Genomic DNA, 5,191 nt, shown 5'->3' on the forward strand with positions numbered 1-5,191 from the left:
TGGTATTGCCAATTGAACAATTGCGCACGTCCGCTTCCACTGGGAGGGTAGGGTCTGTCTCAGGATTTTTCCTCCGCAATACCACCATAAATCCGCTCTGGGGACATTCAATGATGAGTAGTTCCCTCCCCTGACTCTTCCAGTTACGTCCTCAGTCTCTATGCATGACTTCAACTCTCCCATATTTCTGGTTAGCTTCGCACCGTGTCGACTTACGCATGATGTGTGATTCACACTGGTGGCTAAAAATGAAGGGGGAGTCCTTGAATCTTTTTTCTCTAGGGGAGGGAACATTAATGACAAGGATATGCAAGTTTGAATACCCCAAGCCGTCTTATCCTGATATAGGGCTAACATGCATTCCATGCCCTTTCGGTCACGCTCCCACCCCAGCGGGAAAGGTACTACTTGAGCTATCGGTCTACCAGATGCACAAGCATAGCAATTGTTTTTGTTCAAACTTTTTACAGTATATTTTATCCATTCTACCCAGGCATTTGTGTCCCCGTAACCGGTTTCTATCTCAATTGTCTTTCTCAAGTCTTTTACCTCTATTATTTTTACTATGTTAGGATCGTTATGAGAGGTCCCTTTTAGTTTGTTAGATGGTTTACCAGTCTTATCTATTGTTACCTGAAAACAACATTTTAATTCACCTTTCTTTTTCCCTTCTCTAACTGTTACTCCAAACACCTTGTTGTCTAATTGGAAGTGGGTAGTTTTGATTTGTCGTTCTTCTGTCCTGGCTACTTTTGAAAAGAAAGAGAGAGAGAGAAAAGGCACACAATATTACAGACAGTATTTCCGCGCTCGCGCCGCTATATAAAAAAATTCGTTACTCAAAGTCTTTTTAGCTTTAGTTTCAATGGTTCTTCTGTTAATTCGGTTGTCCAAGTTCCTTCCTCGGCCGGGGAGTTGTACCGGCCCCTTGATTCTTGTGTAGTGGGTCCAACCTCTTTCTGCCGTTCTTATGGCTGTTTCAGTGGTCAGGAGAGTCTGGTATGGTCCTTCCCAGTTCGGTTGTAGTTTAGTCTCTTTCCACGATTTCACCAGAACCCAATCTCCTGGTTGGATCTTGTGTACTGCAAATTCGAGAGGTGGGGTCTGTGCTAACAGGCCTTGCTTCCTGAGGAATGACAATGAGGAAGACAACGGCAGTATATAGTTCTTTAGAAACGAATCTTTAGTTTCTAAGGTTGGCATCTCGCCCCTGGTTCCCATATAGGGTAATCCGAATAGCATTTCATAGGGGGACAGTCCCACATCTTTTCTAGGGGCTGTCTGAATTCTGAGTATCGCTATAGGTAAACATTTTGTCCAGGGTAACCTTGTTTCAAGTACCAGTTTGGACAGGTGTTTCTTTAAGGTCTGATTCATTCTTTCCACCCGCCCTGAAGAGGGAGGGTGCCAAGGGGTATGGAAGTCCCATTGGATTCCCAATCCCCTAACTATTTCTTGTAATAGCTTCGAGGTAAAATGACTTCCTTGGTCTGAAGTGCTGTGGCTGCCACCGCTTGCACACACTCTGGCCATCCCTTTTAACTATTTCATTGTGGTTTCTGCCACTTAAAATCAAAGCTCAGCAAAGCTACTATTCCTAACTTGGCTATATTTCCCATTAAGCATAGTGCCATGCCTTTCTGCTCACTTCCACATTCCCCCCTTTTATCATTCTATGATAACCTTCTCTCTACTGATCAACTTATATATGATTATATATATTCACTAGGATTATGTGGATCTATTTACTCAAATAACATTTAAACAGTATAATATAAAAGCAAATATAAAAAACTCAGCAACTGCTGAATCAGAAGGGTAGGCTGAGCCACCCTCTAACAAGGGGGCGTGTATTAGCCTGGTCATTATGTTTTTCATTCTAACTTTTCCCTAGGATTGTCATGTCTGGGTGATAAGAAGAGTGCTGTTGAAGTACAATGTCTCTCTCTCTCTCTCTCGCTGTACCAGCTGCAAGGCCAAGTTGCCTCTGCAGCCCTGAAGTTATGAAGTCATTTCTGATAAGCTGTCCCTCCCTGCAGCACTGAAGCTAGCTTGTTAGCAGTACATGACTGATTAATTGTTTCATCTTAAATGTTCCCATGTAATTCTGTTCTTACAAATTCTAAAATCTAAATTCTGTTCTCACAGTCCCCCCTTTGATTCTTCAAAACATTTTTAAAAATCAATCCCTTGATCCCACCTAGGTGCCTTTAATGGTCTCTATTTGTCTAGAAACAGCCTTCAACACCCAGAGGGGTCGCACTCAATACGTCGCCTGCTTGTGCCATAAGAGGAGCCTGCGGTAACTCTGTAAAGGCATAAGTTTTGCAGGGGCTTCAACTACTTGTTTACAACATAAAAGGGTGGAACACTTGTACAATTACCATCTCATTTAAGCTTCACTGTTTTTCTCTGGCTTCATCTCTATTAACGAAAACTTTCTGCGCTTCTCTGAGCAGTTCGTCCAATTGTTTTTCACTCCATCCATCTATCTTTTGAATTTTCTTTTGGATGTCTGGCCATGATTTTGTCACAAAATGGACTCGAAGGAGTCCTTGGGCAACCGGGTCTTCTGGATCTAAACCTGAATATTTCCTCATTGTGTCCCGTAATCTCTGTAAGAAATTTGAGGGAGTCTCATCCTTTTCCTGTCTTACTTCGAAGGCCTTATTCAAATTTTGTGATTTCGGGACAGATTCCCTAATGCCTTTTACTATCAGATTTCTAAGGTCTTTCATCTGGCCCCTATGGCCGACGTTATTGTTCTGCCACTGCGGGTCTTGATTAGGGTATTTTTGTTCGGCTGGTTCGTTTCCCCCTACCCCGGGAGGGTTTTCTCTTTCCCAAATTTTCATTGCAGACCGTCTAATCATTCCCCTTTCTTCACTCGTAAATAAGATGTTCATTATGGACATTAATTCCGTCCAAGTGTATATACTTGGACCGAGAAATTGATCTACTTGGTCTGCCAATCCTAAGGGGTCTTCTATGAGGACTTTCATTTCCTTTTTAAACGCTCTTACCTCTCCTGACGTTAATGGTGCACTAACAAATCCAATTTCATTATTTCCTATTGGTACCTCTCTCAAGGGCATCATTGCCTTAGGAAACTCTCTGTCTCTATCGTCGTCGTTATCGTCGGGTTTAGGGGTGGTCCTTCTTGCTGTCCTTAGATCATATTTGGGTCTTTTTCTCCTTGGTTTTTGACTCTAAATCCCAATACTCCAACATCCGTCCCAATGGACTTTCTGGAGGGATGTTGCCGGCAGACTTTCCTTGTCTCCCATCGTCTTCCTTTTTAGACGATTTATTTCCCATGGTTTACAGTATTCACCTCCTAACTGAAGGGTCTTGTACCCTACGGTATTCACCTCCTGGATGAAGGGTCTTATACCTTACGGTATTCACCTCCTAACTGAAGGGTCTTATACCATACAGTACTCACCTCCTAGCTGAAGGGTCTTATACCATACAGTACTCACCTCCTAGCTGAAGGGTCTTATACCTTACAGTATTCACCTCCTAACTGAAGGGTCTTATACCATACAGTACTCACCTCCTAGCTGAAGGGTCTTATACTGCAGGACTGTAAAATTCACTCCTCAAGGACTTTTAGTACTTAGAAGGTCTTATCCTACAGTTAACCAGTATTCACCTCCTAACTGAAGGGTCTTATACCTTACGGTATTCACCTCCTAGCTGAAGGGTCTTATACCCAACAGTATTCACCTCCTAACTGAAGGGTCTTGTACCCTACGGTATTCACCTCCTAGCTGAAGGGTCTTATACCTTACGGTATTCACCTCCTAACTGAAGGGTCTTATACCATACAGTACTCACCTCCTAGCTGAAGGGTCTTATACTGCCCCACAGCATTCACCTCCTAACTGAAGGGTCTTGTACCCTACGGTATTCACCTCCTAGCTGAAGGGTCTTATACCTTACGGTATTCACCTCCTAACTGAAGGGTCTTATACCATACAGTACTCACCTCCTAGCTGAAGGGTCTTATACTGCCCCACAGTATTCACCTCCTAACTGAAGGGTCTTGTACCCTATGGTATTCACCTCCTAGCTGAAGGGTCTTATACCCAACAGTATTCACCTCCTAACTGAAGGGTCTTATACCATACAGTATTCACCTCCTAACTGAAGGGTCTTATACCTTACGGTATTCACCTCCTAGCTGAAGGGTCTTATACCCAACAGTATTCACCTCCTAACTGAAGGGTCTTGTACCCTACGGTATTCACCTCCTAGCTGAAGGGTCTTATACCTTACGGTATTCACCTCCTAACTGAAGGGTCTTATACCATACAGTACTCACCTCCTAGCTGAAGGGTCTTATACTGCCCCACAGCATTCACCTCCTAACTGAAGGGTCTTGTACCCTACGGTATTCACCTCCTAGCTGAAGGGTCTTATACCTTACGGTATTCACCTCCTAACTGAAGGGTCTTATACCATACAGTACTCACCTCCTAGCTGAAGGGTCTTATACTGCCCCACAGTATTCACCTCCTAACTGAAGGGTCTTGTACCCTATGGTATTCACCTCCTAGCTGAAGGGTCTTATACTGCAGGACTGTAAAATTCACTCCTCAAGGACTTTTAGTACTTAGAAGGTCTTATCCTACAGTTAACCATAAGTCACCAAGATAATACTTAAAAGTCGTTTTTCTTACCTTGGTCCGTGCACGGAGTTGCCTGACTTCACGTGTGTACCTGCCGCACTAAATACTCGTTCAGAGTGACTTCCCTAGGATCATTTTCAGTCGATTACTCGGGTCCGCTACCAACGAGAGAAACGAGACCGTTTTTAAATTAACGGGGCGCGTCTTCTCGTCTGTCGTCGGCCGCGGTCCCGGCAATGATGAAGAGATCCCGGACGAGCCCCCAATTGTGAGAAACGTAGCCCACTTAATAATAATTTACACCAAGTCAAACTCTGAAGAAGTAAGTTTATTTAACGTTCTTGCAAGATCGGGTGTCCTACAAGCAGGCACACCGATCAACATATTCAGTTCATGTTTATACAATACAAATCCATTTGTCCACGCCTTTATTTTCCATTATTGGTTATAACGTATTATGACACTAACCTATCCTATGGTTGCTACAGTCTCCTCCTCTGTTTACTTCTCCCCCTACTCTAACTTTCTAGCCCCTAACTCTTGTTTTTGTTTTACCT

The 5,191-nt window shown here is 43.4% G+C and overlaps 1 long non-coding RNA gene across 1 annotated transcript; it reads right to left on the minus strand.

Annotated features, from left to right (window-relative positions):
- Positions 1 to 587: 587 nt before the first annotated feature.
- Positions 588 to 4,825, minus strand: LOC137375630 (uncharacterized). Its single transcript, XR_010976046.1, has 2 exons — positions 4,686 to 4,825; positions 588 to 1,126 (listed from the first exon to the last, which is right to left on the minus strand). It is a non-coding gene; the product is annotated as an uncharacterized lncRNA (long non-coding RNA).
- Positions 4,826 to 5,191: the final 366 nt, after the last annotated feature.

The sequence above is a fragment of the Heterodontus francisci genome, chromosome 12 (assembly GCF_036365525.1).
Source record: "Heterodontus francisci isolate sHetFra1 chromosome 12, sHetFra1.hap1, whole genome shotgun sequence".
In the NCBI taxonomy this organism is placed as follows: Eukaryota; Metazoa; Chordata; class Chondrichthyes; order Heterodontiformes; family Heterodontidae; genus Heterodontus; species Heterodontus francisci.